Source organism: Peromyscus maniculatus, chromosome 12 (genome assembly GCF_049852395.1).
Source record: "Peromyscus maniculatus bairdii isolate BWxNUB_F1_BW_parent chromosome 12, HU_Pman_BW_mat_3.1, whole genome shotgun sequence".
NCBI lineage: Eukaryota > Metazoa > Chordata > Mammalia > Rodentia > Cricetidae > Peromyscus > Peromyscus maniculatus.
This window is the reverse complement of record NC_134863.1, coordinates 80,602,893-80,618,533: the sequence shown is the minus strand read 5'-3', so window position 1 is coordinate 80,618,533 and position 15,641 is coordinate 80,602,893.

Genomic DNA, 15,641 nt, shown 5'->3' with positions numbered 1-15,641 from the left:
TAAGAAATATGGGTTAATTTAAGTGTAAGAGCTAGTGAGTAATAAGCTTGAGCTACAAACTGAGTGTTTATAAGTAATACTAAGCCTCCAAGTCAATTATTTGGGAAGCAGCTGCTGGGTATTTGGGAGTTGCTGGCAGGACAGAAATTTCTGATTGCATATGGCACCCAACGTGGGGTCTTTGATGGAGTTGAAGACTAGGTAGTTATAATTATAGCTTTCCTTAGTTATAGTAAGAGGTAAATTAGATACAAAACTTTAGACTCACTAAGATAGATAATAGAGTATTTTCTCTAATTTTGCCAAATACAAATAGATTAGATATTGTTTTTTTATTTATTTAATTAATTAATTAAATTATATTTTATGTATGAGTGCTCTGCGTGTATACCTGTACACTAGAAGAGGGCATCAGATCCCACTATAAATGGTTGTGAGCCACCATGTGGTTCCTGGGAATTGAACTCAGGACCTCTGGAAGAGCAGTCAGTGCTCTTAACCACTGAGCCATCTCTCCAGGCCCCTAGACTGGATATTGTAACTGTAATTCTCACTTGATAACTGTTTTTGTTGTATATAATTTTATTATTTTTACTTTTTAATTAGACAAATGGGGAAATGCTGTGGATTATGCTTATTGTTAATAATAAAGCTGATTGGCCGATAGCTGGGCAGGAAAAGATTGAACGAGAGAGCCAGACTAGGAGAACTCTGGGAAAAGAAAGGGCGGAGTCGGGGCAGATGCCAGCCAGCTGCAGAGGAAGCAAGATGTGTAGAAAATGAGGTAACAAGCCACAAACCATGTACCAAAGCGTAGATAAGAAATACGGGTTAATTTAAATGTAAGTGCTAGCTAGTAATAAGCCTGAGCCGTCGTCCAAACATTTGTAATTAATATAATTAAGAGTGATTATTTGGAAGCGTCTGTGGAATGGGAGCAGGACAGAGAAACTCTGTTTACATACCCTCAGGATCTGACATCTCTAGCCATGGGCCTTTGACCAGGATTACAGTACCAGACATGGAATTTCCTTCTGTAGAACAGGCCTTAAATCCATGTAGAACGTAGTGGTTACCACATACGAGTCATGACATCATTGCACTAGTGAGCACTTCAGGCTTTGCAGGTTTCTATTGTAGCATGCAGGGTCCAGCACCATATTTTTTCCTACTATATATGTAAGTATTTATTAACTTCATATTTATGTGCCAGAATTATGTAAAATGGAACATAGGAAACAAAGAACAGAAGACCCAATTTCTTTCCCAGATTATCTAAGTATGTGTGGTCGTAAGCATGAGACAGATTTCCTCAGCCCCTCCAGCATGGACAAGAGATGCTGCCTTCTCTCCTCTTGGATGACCAGGAAACGATGTTATTTTCATATCTGACACACCCCTGTGGACTCCATGTTCTCCCTCTCCTAATCAAGCAAGCCTATGAATTTGGGGTGTTGCTGAGGGGAAATGTGAAGTGTTCTCCGTCAGGTGTGTAGGAGGAGTCATCCCTCAGAAGCAGTGGTACCTAGTAACAAACTCCTGCATCACACAGCTTTGGACAGTGACTCAGGGTGTAGCTGGCAAAGACGGGCTGTTTTCTACGCGTAGATCTTATTTCAGAGAAGTCAGTGGACTCCCCACCCCGCTTCGCATCTGAAGTGCTGATGGCAGTCTTGTCCCGAGAGAGAAGTCCTTGTCTTCCCGGCTGCTACTGTCCTGTCTGTGGAGGAGGACTGTCTACAGGTGGCCTGTGCAAGCGTGGCTCAGCTCTGCTGGCTCTGGACCTGGGCGTCAGGTTCCTATTATTGAAAAGTGTGGAAATTCACTCCCAAGGAGTGGTGTGAAAATTCAATAGAAACAACTTTGTGTAACTTTGGACTGGCTCAAGGATGGCTGGATAGACACTTTACATCAGAGTCAGAAGTCATCTTCCTTGATAACAAAGTATACATAGCCAGTTGTCATGGCAACTGCAGCTCCAGTAGATGGGAGGTGGAGGTAGGAGGACCAGAATTTTAATGGCAGAGTGGGCTAAACAGAGAGACGTGTCAATGACGTAATTATATTAATCTCAAAAAGGAGAATGATTTTAAAAGAGCAGCTTCAAGGAACAAAATACGTCCATATTCTCTGAGTATAGCTATCTCATTAAAATGAGAACAGGTAAGAGTTGTCATAAATGGAGTTGCCCACAGAAAAGTTTTTCTCTTATTGTTTATCGGCCTCTAGTGATTTGGTGCAGTCCTTGCTTCCTTTAAAGAACTGTCCTGCAGGTAAGCCTTTGTTAGCTGTGATGTCAGGGCCAGGGGGACTCATCTGTCCCCCTGCGCCAGCTGACAGCCTGGCTCCATGTCCGTGACCATTGATCCTAGTCCAGTGTGTGAGCATATACCAAAGGGCACTCTGGGAGCGATGGCTGCTTCAGAGCAAACCACTCCCGAGTTCGCTTTCTGTTGCCGTGATCGCACCACCAAAAGTAACTTGGTGAGGAAAAGGTCTGTTTAGCTTATAGATTATATCCCATCATCAGGGCATGCCAGAGGCAGGAACTCAAGGCAGGAACCTGGAGGCAGGCACTGAAGCAGAAGCCGTGGAGGGGTGTGCCTTCTTGGCTTGTTCCCCACGGTGGGTTCAGTTTGCTTTCTTACACAGCCCAGGACCGCCTGCTCAGGGAAGGTATCACTCGTGCTGGTCTGGACCCTCCCACATCAATCATCGGTTAAGAAAATGCCCCCACAGGCTTACCCACAGGCTAATCTGATGTGAGCAATTCCTCCCAATGAATCTACCTTGTGTCAAGTTGACAAAATCTAACTAGTGTATTAGTCAAACTTTTCCACTGACAGCTGTTGTGGCCACTATAACCAGAAGGTGGCGCTGTTTCTCAAGGAAAGAGGTGGGAGCCCGCAAAGCGGCTGTGAGTAAATGACCGCAGCGGACGGTGATGATGCCCATCAACTCCTTCTTTTACTGGCAAGACACGGAGACCGGCGATCAAGAAGGCAAGCGCAAACCAAGTTCTCTTGCACGAAGTCACACTACAGATTCCTAACAGAGGCAAAGCTAGACACGGGAGTCCCCGTTCCTTTTTCAGCAATTTTCCCAACAGTAAGGGTTTATTCTGATCCTAAACGGTCTTCTCTGTATCTGCCTCTGTCTCTCTCTCATACACACACACACACACACACACACACACACACACACACACACACACACACACACACACACACACACACACACACACACACCCAAGCAGGCAGACACACACACACACACAGAGATACATACACCAGATACACAGAGACACACCACACGTAGAGACAGACACACAAACACACAAATACATCACCACCACCACACCAACCAAATAACTTGAAAACAGAGTGATCCATTTGATACCTACACCTGTGATATTTCAAAAAAACTAAGTTGTTGAATTCCTTTTCTATTCAAATGTCTATTATTTTCAATTATAAGCCCAGCTCAAGGTGCAATTTATGACAAGTGATTTTAACATATTGGTGATTTAATACTCTACTCATATTTTCACACATTTAAATGAAGAAAAAAATCATTATGGATGGCATTAAACACTGTATTGTCTTCCTTGAAATGCAAGTAAAGTTAAAATACTTTAAAATTCTGTGTAATACAGATGACTTTGGAAGGGTCTCACAGGTAACAGAACCCGCCCTGTGGCAGCCATCTTCTGCCTCTGCTCTTCACAGAGGGAAGCCGGCTAGGAATGGGCAGAGCCAGGACAGCTGTAGAAAGCAGAATCCGAATTCATCTTTTAGGAGCTTTCTATTCTGGTGTCCTCATGGTTTCTTGTCAACTAGACACAAGCCAGAGTCCTCTGGGAAGAGTGGACCCCAGTTGAGAGAATGCCCCCACCACATTGGCCTGTGGCAAGCTTCTGGGGGCGTTTTCTTGATTAATGTTGGATGTGAGGGACCAGGCCATGGTGGGTGGTGCCATCCCTGGCATGGTGGTCCTGGGATCTATAGGAAAGCAGGCTGAGCAAGCCATGGGGAGCAAGCCAGTCAGCAGCACCCCTCTGTGGCCTCTGCATCAGCTCCTGCCTCAGTGATGGACTGCGAAGGTGATGTGTGAGTTAACTGTATTCTTTCCTCTCTGAGCTGCTTTTGGTCACGGCGTTTCGTCACATCTACAGAAAGCCCATGAGGACTTCCAGAACAAGCGGTTTTTCTTTGCTTCAGGAGATGGTGGGCGCTGTGGAGTTAGGAATGGGCCCCACTTCCTCTTGGTGGAGTTGGAATGCACTCAGTGTGTCTTAGAGACTCTCAACTCACCGGAGTACAGGTTTGCACCTGCACTGTTCTGAAAGCCTTTCTGGAGATACAGGCCACACAGCAGACATCATCCTAGCCCTCTGTTCACCCCACAGAAGTGGCTTCCACTGTTCTTCTGTCGTTTTCCTTCAGAGCTAAGGGAGATTTGTGAGAACGGATGGTTTCTGAAATATGTTTTTCAGTACGTCCATTGCAGCATTTGGGGTATATTTATACCAAGGGAGCCACTGTTTGTCTGGAATTAAACTTAGAGAGGTGTCCTCTCCTCTATCTGGTGAACTCCGGTGGGACCAGGGCTTCCAGACTAGGCCACTGCAAAGGAAATGTTCTCAGAGGGAAAACCATTTCTTTCCCTTCTTGGCCACAAGAGGGAGGGGCTCAGAGCCAGGGGCCACCTGCGGCCTGGAGATGCCTGGACCCTGCTGCTGTGTACCCACCCCTCTGTACTTGATAGACATCTACACAAACAACCACGGAAAGCTGTTTCTAGTCAATAAAACACACCGAGGAGGCCCCCAGGGGTGCACAGCGGGGCGGGGGATCAAGGTAGCAAGCACTGTGTGCTTAAGAGAACCTCAGAGTGATTTTGGAAGCCGCCTGTCTGTTTCCATGTGGAGCGGCTTCCTCCTCTCCCGATGGGACCTACAGTGATGTCTGCACACTGTGCCCAGGGTCAAGCCTTTCCCCTCCCAAAGGAGAGAAGGCCCTGCTCCTCTCCTGTGATTGATTATTATTTAGTATTACTTGGTGATTGTGAAGATCAAACCCAGGGCCTCACACTGCCAGGCCAGAGCTGCCCCTCTGAGCTGTGTTCACAGCCCCCCTTTACTATCTTTCCCTTTTCAACCACACCGAAAGGCGAGGTCGGGATGACAGAGACAACACGGGCCCTGCTCATTTTGGGGAATCGCCTCTTGTGACCCCCGAGCTCAACAGAATGCTCTAGAACACAAAGTGTTTTTTGATTAGAGAAATGATCTCTGATCTAATCTAATGATCTTCGCAGCCCTGGACTTAGCCAAGGTCGCCTTGGAGGTAAGTCCGCCCTCTTCCCTTCTGTGATGATGCATTATAAAACATCGGGGACTGCATTTACTAACGACAGTGGGAGGTCACAGCTGGCTTTAGGGATCCAGTGTCCTCTTGGATGTCTGGGGACCTCTCTATGTGGCAGTGGCAGCAGCAGCAGAGACCTCCAGCCTGCTGTAATATCTGTAGTTCCTGCGGTAAAAGTGTGGCCCATTTTTTAGGGTAGTACTGGAGTGGACCAAATAAGAAAATAACTTCTGCAGAAAAAAAAAAAAAAAAAGTCGCAAGCCCAATCCCACAGTGGCCATAGCTTCCGATTGTTTTCCTTCTGCCTGAGGTGGTGGCTCATACCCGTGATCCCAGCACTGGCCGGGCTAAATGGGAGGCGTGTGGTGACGTCCATGCTAACCGAGGCTACTAGCCTGCTCCAGGCCAGCCTGATCTACAGTGTGAGATCTCGTCTAACACACAAAACAAAACTAACGAACAACAACAACACAACCCGAGCCACACCCTCGTTTTAATGAAACTCGTTACTTTTCATTATTAAAAAAAATCTTCCTCTCTATCAAATTTTTGACAATTGACAAAAAATACATACCCTTCAGGCTCTGAAAGTGTGTTGATACATATATATATATATATATATATATATATATATATATATATATATACATTGTAAAATGGTGCACTATCAGTCCAATGAACAAATACATCATTTCATGTGTTATCGTTGTTCTGTGTATGAGATTTTTTGTGCGGTCACCTCAGACACACTTTCTTAACAAACTTCAAGATGGAGCACACTGTTATTGATCCAGCCATGCTGCGCACTAAGACAAAACAGTCCCAAATACATTGATCCTAAAATGTCCCTGCCACTGACACTTTTATTCCCAGGGAATTAACCACACACTTTATCCTTGTTCCTTGGGCCTTATTTTCAGTAAAAAGCAAGAAAACACATTAACTTGCTATGAAAATTAAAGTGTGGCTCACACACAGACTTCCCTGAGAATCAGTGCAGACACTTTGGGGGGTCTTTCTGCTCTGTTCTGGTCCAATAGAGGCATGTTTGCCCTACTGGCTGGGTTGAAATTTTAAGAACTATTTTGAAAATTTGGGTAATGAGACAAATTATAGTGTGCATTGCATTTGCATTTTTTACATCTGACATGTGCCCTTGTTTATTAGCTATGGTTCATATTTATGTTGTTGACGCTCTGTCTTAGACACCTCAGATGATAATACAGTTAAATGCTCAACAATGATAATAATAATGATTATAATAATAACTCCTCCTTTCAAAGTGCAAACTAGCAAGAAACTAGAGGAGCCAAATTTGGATATCTCTCCACCCCCACCCCACCTCTGGGAGGCTTTAGGATGAACTTGCAAAAACTGGACAGGAAAGTGAATTCTTTAAACACAAAATGTAAAGGTGAATGTTAATGGTGACATTATTTTTGTTTGCTTATTGAGTTTTCACTTTAAGATACAAGGGGAATTATGTATATAATTTACATGTGAGGGATAGAAGTTGTGCCATTTATTTTTAGCAGCTGTATTAGGGGGAAAAAAACCTGATTGCAATTCTTGTTACCAAACTCAACTGTGTACACCCCCGCAGACTTATGACATGGAGATAAGCCAGAGAAAATAAAAAATTAGGCTGCAAACAGTTGGCTGTGTGCTCTCTACCTTGCCAGCTTTTTTTCTTATATATCTGTAAAAAAAATATATCACGTAGTTTCCTTTATCTTAATTATCACTGGGGGACCAGAGTTGAGAGGAAGGAAGAAGAGCTTTCGCAAGGACTGTGACACCAATGCCCCCCACAAAGAACTTCTGGGCACACAAGAAGCAGACTGGAAATTGTCTTCAGTGGCTTTTAATCATGCCCAGGAAACAGCCCAGGATTCCCTGGAAGCCTCATCAACAGAGGGACACATATTTGTATTTATTTGTGCGTGCGTGCGTGCGTGCATGCGTGCATGCATGCATGTGCGTGTGTGTGTGTGTGTGTGTGTGTGTGTGTGTGTGTGTGTGTGACTTAGAAACACCCTTCCTAGTGACTTGAGACTGAGTGGCCTTAGCTTCTCTCTGTCAGCTGTGATTGATCTCAGCACGCGTGTGGAATTTTTATCTCCGGCACATGTGAACTCGGCAGCCCCCATCAGCACATTTCCCTCCCTGGGACTCCAGTCCAAATGCGAACTGGTAAGCCTGAACCCTCCTCAGAGGGCAGACGGAGCTGCTGACAGCTCAAGTCATTGAACCCCCAAGCCTGAGGCCACGCAGGAGCTGGCTTAGGTCCCAAACCAGCTTGAAAGCCAATGTCCAGCAAAAGGAGGCGAGAGGCAATCTCTGAAAACCACGGGAAGGTGAGATGCCAGGTAACCAATACACGCAGGCTTCATTTTCAGAGTTTCCAGGGGGAGACTGGAGCCAGCCTGAAAGCAATAGGAACAGAAATAGCTGTGTGCTGCAGCGGGGCGGTGTTACCATATTGCACCCAACGTGAGGTTATTAATTTCACAGTTTTCACAGATAAGTTTAAACATAGGAACATGTCACAAATAAGCCTCGGTCTCAGGGAGGCTGCCCCAACTGGGATTTAACAGTCTGCAATTTTTAAATTCAGCCGAGTCCCCAAGGGCCAATCAATATTGGTGACAATTATTCTTAGCACAGGGCCCGAATGCAGGAGGTGTGTTTTTGTCCGTGGTATCAAGGTGGGAGAGTGTGATAGAGAAATAAGCAAATTCCCCAGTGGCGGGCCGCGGCTCCCGACAGCTGCAGTGAGTCCGCCGTGGGTCCCTTCGGCCTGTGTCTCCGGAATAGGCCCATAATGACCCCATTATTTTAACCCTTGAACATGAGCAATGTTTGATAGCTGGCTAGGAAAAGCCTAGTGCCAAACAAAGAGAGTACGGTGGGAAAAAAAAACGTAAACAAACCAGACTCTCTGGAAGTGGCTGTGGGAGCATTGTACACACACAGGGTTTATTTACATGCTCCGGTTTCTAAGTCACAGCCTCTCGGGGGCCAGTGCTGGGCACAGGTATGTCCTCATGAGGCCGAGGCCATTTACATTCTAGAAGGAGAGGGAATAAAACGATTTTTTTCTCCAGTTATTATTATTTTTTTTTTCCTGAGGAAAGGTACTGGTTGATGCAAATGGATCCTTTCCCCGCCCCCCTTTGAAGAGTTTTGCTTAAACATATTTTGTTGTTGTCGTTTGCTTTATTTTTGGTGAGAAACAGTGAAAGTGGAGAATTAGGAATAGAAAGTCAGAAGTGGATCAGAGCTCACACTAACAGACCAAGTTCCTTTATTCAGTGGGCCCGGGTTTAAGTGAGTTTAAGGCCCTAACCTTGAGGGATTTGCTGGCCCCACTAACAGAGCTGGAGTTATCCGGGGAGAGAAGGGTTAAACTGTTACAACAAATTAGACAAGATGTGTGTTTGAGTTTTCTGCTCCTCGGTGGAGAGTGTCTTTTTGTCTTTCTCGGGAACCTAATTCTGGCTTTCCATCTACTTTCACATCCAGCTAATTAGTCATTTAAAATGTCAGATTGCCAGGGAGCTAACATTAGCTAATGCCGTTTTATAGTCATGAACAACAGAATCAAGCAGGTCAATACTGTGCTCGGTGTCCATTTGTGCTTTTGTGCTGCCAGTCTCCTGAAATAATTGCCACAGAGATGGGAGATTCTAGAACAGAAACAAAGGAACGAGCGGAAAAGTCCCCTGATAAAAACACTAGCCTCGTGGATTTGCTACCCAACAGTTTACCAGCCGTCTTGGAATTAAGGAATTTTGCTTGTGGACTTTGTCTATTTTTTCCCACTTTGAAAGGAAAACTGGAATGAACTGAGGGAAATACTAGACAACATTTCAGGTCATAAAAGTCAGTTTGCTTTTATGATAGCTGCAGGTTCCTGTGGCTAAGAAAAGAGAGAGACCTGATTTTAAGATGGTTTTAATGATGTCTTGAGCCCAGTGTGGTGGCACATACCTCTGGTCCCAGCTCTCCGGAGGCTGAGGCAGGAGGATCAAGAGTTTGAAGTCAGCCTGGGATACGTAGGGAGTCTAAGACCAGGCTGACTGAGCTGCATAGTATTATCCTCTCTCTCAATCAGGGGACCTGGTAGGGGAGGTAGCCCCTTCAGGTAAAGTCAGCAGCTGTATACACCTCACAGCTGGAGTTTGATCCCTGGGCCCAGAGTCAAAAGCCAGAAGCAGTGGTACATCTGTGACCTCAGCTCTCCTACCCTGAGATACAGGCAGAAACAGGAGAACTGGGTAGAAGCTTGAAGGCCAGCTAGCCCGGAGGCTGGAGCCCGGAGAGATTGAACAAGAGAGACCCTGCCTAAAAAAGGAGAGGATGGATTTCTAAAAGTTGTTCTCTGACCTCCACATTGGAGCTGTGGCATGTGGGTGTACACATACATGCACTCACAATAAATAGATAGATAGACAGACAGATAAATGGGTTGTTGAGAGACCGGGGGATGCTGGCTCACTTGGTAAAATGTTTACCTTGCAAGCTGAGACCAGAGAATCCTTGGGGGCTGCCTGCCTACCCAGGCTAGCTTACCTGGTGATGTCCAGGCCAGGGAGAGACCTTGTTTTAAAAAGCAAGTGGTGGGCTCCTGAGGAAGGACACTTAGGGTCATCCTCTAGTCGTCGTCCCCCCCCCCCCCCCCCCCGTCCCCCGCCATGAATAAAAAGGAGGAGGCACGGATGAAGCGTCCATTCGATTCTAGTTCTGCGCTGCCTTGCAATCACGGTTCTTTCCATTTCTTTGGCACTGTGGGGATGGTGGTTGGATGTCAAACACACTTTGTCCTCCTCCGTTCTGAAGTGAGTGGAGATAAAGATTCCTAAGAGCCATGACGACTTGTGCTTAATGTCATTAGACTTCTGGTTTGCATTATGGCTGCTAATTAGTTTCTGTCCTTAACTTTTTCCAATTAAAGCACCGAGTCCTTGGTGCTAAACACCTGGGCAGATTACCTAATTAGACGAAAGAAACATACACAGTCACTCACAGGTAATTATTTTAACTTTCGCTGCTTGCCTCTGGTGAAGGGAGGCTAGACTTTGCATCAGTGGTTTAGGCTCCTGGGTGAGGGAGCTGGTCCACTTCCGCCTTCTACATGGTGCCGAGAACTTTTCTTATGTTAATATATGAGGAAGGTAATGCATGTCTTTCTTCCCTCTGGAGAGAGAAAACACACAGGCCAGTCTTTCCCCACCCCTGCTCATCGAAGGAGTCAGGAGAACTCAGTGCTGTCTGGCTGAACAATGTTCTGGAGCGTTCTTGGAGACCTGCTGTTTGTCTTTCTCCCCTGGACACTGGAGGTGGGATGAGGAGACCCATGGCTCTGGAGGTGGGGTGTCTCTTCTCTACAATTCAGAGTTGTGAATCCAATCTCCACACTTCACAGTCTTTTAAAGGAAAGGAAAATAATCAAAGCTTTGAGGATCTTTTAGCCACTGGGGTAATGCCAAGGGCCAACCCCACTCACAGGGAAGCACATGGCTAGTCATTGCTGGTGACCCACCAGGTGCCTTAGTGAGTTAGGATCTGCCAGGGCTTGGGGATTAAATGCATGCAGCTGATGATATCAATGGTTCAGTCAGGCCGGGTCACGTCAGCCCCATCCAGTCTCGGAAGAACTACCCAGACGCACCCTGGCCACTTCCTGAGCATACTCCAGCCTTGGTTCATGCTCTCTCCCTTCAGCCACATCCTCCAGCGTGACTCCACTCTCTTCCCCTCAGAGGCCTGGCCCCTTCAGCCCCCTTCACTAAAACCTTTCCTAGAAGGGAAGCCCTGTGGCTCTGCATGTATGTCTCTGTGAGCCTCACTGGCCACCGTCTTATCTCAGCTCTGAGAGTATGACACCTCTTCATGTGTGACACTGAATGCCCTGCTTCCATGCAGCTCCCAGCCCAACCAGAAGGAGGGTGGACAGCCTGTGAGCAAATGCATAAACCCACATTCAGAAGCCACGGCATAAATCAGCAGTGAAGGATCCTACCACGAGTCAGGTAGGTGATGAGAGAGCCAGTGCAGGAAATACCAAGTCCTCTGTGCCCACCACTCCGATCATGTACCAGAGCCTCCCCTGGCATGCATTAGGCATCACCTGTGAGTGGGTCCCACTTTGGAGGAGTTGAAGCTTAGACTGGTCGGCAGGTCGCACAATAGGACCACACTCAGTCTCACCAGCACATGTCCTTCTAGGTGGCCTTGTCACCTTCCTTCTCTCCAGGGCTATAGTAGTGGCTGGGAGGCACAGAGCAGATAAATGCCAGAAGGTACAAAGAAGGCCAGCATGACTGACATGTGAGTCTAGATCTGAGGGCCCAGAGCCTAGTGGAGAACCCATGAGTGACATCCAAAGCCATGGACAAAGAATTGCCATGTGAAGCTCACAGAGACAGCCAGTGTAACGGGGATGACAGTACTAGCTTTGAATTCAGTGTCAGAGTTCTGCAGAACTCAGACCCAGGTCCATCAGTGGACAATGAGCCTTAGGACATTTGATGAAGCCGTGAAACAGATCCCTCAGGCAAGCCTAACAGATTTTGGCTCAACAGACAAGTTGTCCTCAGGTTGCTGTGAAAGTTGAATGCTGTAATTTTAGCAACACTTAGCTTTGTGCCTGGACGTGACACACACTCAATTATTATTATCATTATTACTATTTACGTTTGAGATAGGGTCTTGCTACGTAGCCCTGGCTTGCTTGGAACTTGCTGGCCTCAGACTCAGAGGTCTGTTTGCTTCTGACCCCTCATACCGGAGTCAAAAGTGTGAGCCATCATACTTGGCATGAGGCACCTTCTTTACCAACACTATGGAGTCCCTTAATGTCCCTCCTCTTGCCACAGAGAAATCATGTTCCTATCCTGCTGTGTTTAAATGTTGGTGTCTTTTCAGAACTTGTCACTGAAATGTCACCTCATTGTGACAGTATTGGAAGCTGTGGCTCCATAAATAATGAACAGCTTCGTGGATAGGACTAGGCACCCCCTCTGAAAGCTTAATGCAGGGAATGTCCCCCTTTGTTTTTCTGTCTTTTGCTACCCAAGGACACACTTTTCCTTCCCTCCATGGAATACAGCATGGAGATTTTCTTTCTGTTTTTTGTTTTTTGAGACAGGGTTTCTCTGTATACTCTTGGCTGTCCTGGAACTCACTGTGTAGACAAGGCTGGCCTCAAACTTGGAGGTCCGCCTGCCTCTGCCTCCTGAGTATTGGGATAAAAGGTGTGCACCACCACTGCCCAGATGACATGTGTTGATCTTGGAAGCAGAGAGACCGAGCTCTAGTGTATGGGCACCTTGATTATGGACTGTGCAGCCTCTGGAACTATGAGAAATAAACTTATGTTGTTTATAAATTGCTCAGCCTCAGGTATTTGGTTATAGCAGCACAATATCCTTGGCAATATTTCTTTCCCTGACAACATTCATTTTACAAGGTTTTCTGTGTGCTAGACACTTGGGGAATAATGTTGACTCCAGTCTATGTTTCCTTGGCAATGCCAAAAATAGCTGTATATATGAATGTGTAGACATAGTGCGTGATCACTCAAAGAGACACTGTAAACCCAGTTTACAGTGAGACCGATGCCAGTGTATACCAGCATGCTGCTTTATACTGAACTCTTTCATTTTTTAATTTTACTATAGAGTAAATTATTTTTCTTTCCTACCCAGGGAGTATCACACAGAAGCTCAGGACCCTCTCTTCCAGTTATTAGATGCACTGCGGAGAGTTTATCTAAGGGACTGAAAACGATTCAGGCTATTGCTATTGCTCTAGGTTGCCTGCTAGAACTTGAGGGTAAGACGCTGTTGCTGAAGACACCACACACTTCAGTCACAGGACTTGGAGAAATCAAGCTGACTTGGGCGCCTCCTCCCTGATGACTGGCTTTCATAGTGTTAGAAGGTGTTGTGAAAACTTCTGGGGAAGAAAGGTTATCAACAGTTCTGCTCAGCTGTCAGTCCTGCTAACTACAACAATGACCAGCTGGACAGATAAGGCCAGTGCTGCAGTAGTGACGCCAGTGTCTTGTGGGTAACCAGCAGCTGTCTGGGTGAACCTAAGGCCTGCTCAATACGAGGGGATTCATTTCTGGTGCTGAACCTAGCTAAAACCCATGGTCGGAGAGGTCATACATCCTAGAGGAGAACATTCCTACTACTGTTTTGCTAAACTGATATAATATCCAGCTGCCTTCTTAATTCTTACCCTTATGGACCTTATACTTATGGACAAGTGTGGCCCTTACCCTTATCATTGAAGCAAATGGACTGTTGTAGAGAATCTCAAAACCCACAGAAGAGGTGACTGTGGAGTTTCTAGCCCCAAAGGGGACACACAGAACACAGCCTCTATACCAAGGCTCAGGGACACATTGGAAAGATTACAGGAATCATAGTAATGATGCTACAGTGCATCTCCATCTGGCCACGACAGGGGCTCAGCTCCCATGAATTCTCAACAGCTGTGGTTACCTGCACAAGACCTGAAGGAGACCATGCCAGTGAACATTCCCACATGGGTCAGGGAAGGTCTCACAAGACCCCAGATGGACTGAGGCGCCTCCTTGTCAGCTAGGCAGGAGCCTTGGAATAGTTTAGGTAATGTTACTATGGCATAGTAAAGAATTTAACGAGCTTTATTACTGGTTTTTGGAGGAGACTAAATCCTTGGGGTTCCCCACAGATTCCGTCTTTGTTAATCTTATTTTTTATTTTATTTTATTTTTTATTTTTTGGTTTTCTGAGACAGGGTTTCTCTGTGTAGCTTTGCACCTTTCCTGGAACTCACTTGGTAGCCCAGGCTGGCCTTGAACTCACAGAGATCCGCCTGGCTCTGCCTCCCAAGTGCTGGGATTAAAGGTGTGCGCCACCACCACCCAGCTCCATCTTTGTTAATCTTGAGCTGCTTAGTTGCCCCAGATTTTAGTTTAAGGGATGAAATAACCTTTGAATGGGACTTTCTTACCCAAGAGACCAGCTTTGGGATCAAAGGACCCGGGCTTTGTGGCAGGCAGCCTGGCCAATAGGAGGAGCTGAGACCACCCGAGTCTGAGCTCAGTTACATGATCAATGATTCAATCAATCAAGAAAAACTCTGGACCCTGGAGCTTATGGAGATTTTGGGCTTGTGGCCACACTGACGTTCTTGAAGGTGACATACCTGGAGTCCATGGAGACAGGGCACTCAAGTTCTGCCTGCTGTGTACACACAGAGACTTCCTGACTTCTGGGACTCACTACTGATCGTGGAAATCTTGAATGTACTATCAGCCCATCTGAGGGGCAGGTGGCTGGTGTCTGCCGTAAGAGTTGCCCTGTGGAGGACTCTGCCTCTCGCTTGGGCTGGGCTCACTCTGGTGGCGGGCACTTCAGGGACACCAGCTGGTACAAGAATAGTTACAGAAAAGACACCAAAGTTGCATGCTTCCAAACTCCTAGGGACCGTGAACTTTGGGAACTGAGGCAGGAAAAAAGCTTTCTCCCTGTGCAGAGGACAGGGGAAATCCTTGACAAAAAGTCCACTTTTGTTGTTGACTTTTGAGTCCAGAGGTTTTGGGGCAAGTGCTGACCCATGCATGATTTTCATCCAGTGTAGGGGGTGGGGGCTCTTTTGTCTTTTTCATAAAGGTGAGAGACAGGAGAGGTCCTTGAAAGGCTGATGATTGGCTCATGCCTTTTCTGATCTTTCATTCATTCACCTGCTTATTAACTTATTCATGCTGTGACTGCCACAGCCTGGTGCTCCCCACCCCTGGATGGGGGGTGGGGGTGGGGAATGTAAATGTTTCTGCCTTACTGGTCCTTACCCACTGTGTGTTGGAGGCAGGGTGGAGAGACTGTCTGAATACAATATACGTGATGAATTCTATATTAGAAAAAAATAGGTCACTGATGTTATAGGTGTGTAGTTGAGAAGTATTATGGGGTAGGAGGGCGGAGGGTTGAGGGAGTGCTGGTGGAGGAGGTTGCAATTTTAAGCAGGGAAGTGGAGGCAGAACTCATTGAGAAGGCCCCATCTGAGCCAAGACTTCATGAGGCTGTGAGGGAGAGTCATGAGAAGCAGTGAGTGTGTAGCCAGGCCCGGAGGCCCAGTCATCCAGCTGCTCAAGAGGCGGCATGCTACAGTGTAAGTGGAAGGCCAGCAGGCATAACTTTGTGAGGTTCTCTCTCAAAGCCGAAGTGGAGGGAGGATAGAGGATACAGCTTAGTTCTGGAGCACTTGCCTGGC